General features: G+C 42.8%; 1 protein-coding gene across 3 annotated transcripts in view; it reads left to right on the forward strand.

Moving 5' to 3' along the window:
- pip5k1ca (phosphatidylinositol-4-phosphate 5-kinase, type I, gamma a) overlaps nt 1–1,860 on the forward strand; it is a 52,021-nt gene that overhangs the window by 13,550 nt on the left and 36,611 nt on the right. The window lies entirely within an intron of this gene.

A 1,860-nucleotide genomic window follows, 5' to 3' on the forward strand; every position in this document is an offset into this window, starting at 1 on the left:
GTGACTGCTCATCAGAAACATAGAGCTCCAGGGTCAGGGCTATCTGCAGAAAGGTACGGGGAGAGAGAGAGGACACACTACGGGAGAGAGGAGACACAGAGTTAGTGATGTGTAATGGTGGCATATAGAAGCATAGGGAGAGGAGAGGGGAGGAGAGGGGAGTAGAGGGGAGAGAAACTCAGAGCATCATGGGGCCCCCAGCAGCCTAGGCCTATAGCAGCATAACTAAGGGAGGGCTCAGGGTCACCTGATCCAGCCCTAACTATAAGCTTTATCAAAAAGGAACGTCTTAAGTCTAATCTTAAAGGTAGAGAGGGTGTCCGCCTCCCGAACTGAGACTGGGAGTTGGTTCCATAGGAGAGGAGCTTGATAGCTAAAGGCTCTGCCTCCCATTCTACTTCTGTGGATTCTATGAACCACAAGTAAACCTGCACTCTGAGAGCGAAGTGCTCTGTTAGGATGATAAGGCTCTACGAGGTCTTTAAGATATGATGGAGCCTTGTCATTAAGGGCTTTGTATGTTAGGAGAAGGATTTTAAATTCTATTCTGAATTTTACAGGGAGCCAGTGGAGAGAAGCTAATATGGGAGAGATATGATCTCTCTTGCTAGTTCCTGTCAGTACTCTGGCTGCAGCATTTTGGATTAACTGGAGGCTTTTTAGGGAATTATTGGGACATCCTGATAGTAAAGAGTTACAGTAGTCCAGCCTGGAAGTGACAAATGCATTGACCAGTTTTTCATCATCACTTTGAGACAGGATGCTCCTGATTTTTGCAATATTTCGCAGGTGAAAGAAGGCAGTTTTAGAGACTTGGTTTATGTGTGATTTAAAGGACATATTCTGATCAAAGATGACTCCAAGGTTCCTCGCAGTAGTACTGGAGGCAAGAGCTATGTCATCTAAAGTGACTCTATGGTTAGACAGCAGATTTCTAAGGTTTTCAGGCCCAAGCACAATAACTTCAGTTTTGTCAGAGTTTAGAAGTAAGAAGTTGCAGGTCATCCAGGCCTTTATGTCTTTAAGACATGCTTGAAGTTTGACCAGCTGACCTGATTCATTTGGCTTCATAGATAAATATAACTGAGTATCATCTGCATAGCAATGGAAATTTATGTTGTGCTTCCTGATAATATTGCCTAAAGGGAGCATGTATAAAGTGAACCTGCATAAGTCTGCATAAGTTTAGTTGGTTTAGTTATATAAAAATTCACCCCTGTACAATTGTCATTGAATGTGAAATTAGCCATAGAGACCAAAACTGTTTTTGTACCAGGCTGCAAACATGTTTATTCCTGATGTAAAATTGGGCATTTTAACATGGGAGTCTATGCTGATTGACTCCCTTTTGGAGTGGCCATTTGAGGAACTGCAGGATTTGGCACTTACATTGCTTTTCCGTTACTGGTGAATAGATATAACAGTTGCTGACCAGTAATTGGTGTGTTCATCCTCAAATAAATGTCCAAAAATAATGCCTGCACAGAGAGCAGAGCGCTATCAAATGCCTCGCAATAATTATATAGTATGTGTGTCAAGTAAACATCACATGCTGAAAGACATGATAAGACTCATAACACTATAATCCTTTTACTGCCTCTGCTTTTACATTCTGGGCTGTGGCCTGACGCAGAGGATGAGAACCACATTGACTGACTGGTGTGGTCATGGAAAAATACACAGCCCACTGGCTACCAACATCAAGGGCTCAGGGGTGAGGTGGCCTGAGAACTGATTTAGGATCAGTTTGCTTTCCCTGAGCCTAAACATCAGCCATCAGTGTTACATAACTCTCCTGAGCAGCTTGAACCAGGACAAGATTAAACATGTAGTAGCATATTCTAAATTAAAGGAGGTCCT

The sequence above is a fragment of the Monopterus albus genome, unplaced genomic scaffold (genome assembly GCF_001952655.1).
Source record: "Monopterus albus unplaced genomic scaffold, M_albus_1.0 scaffold122.1, whole genome shotgun sequence".
In the NCBI taxonomy this organism is placed as follows: domain Eukaryota; kingdom Metazoa; phylum Chordata; class Actinopteri; order Synbranchiformes; family Synbranchidae; genus Monopterus; species Monopterus albus.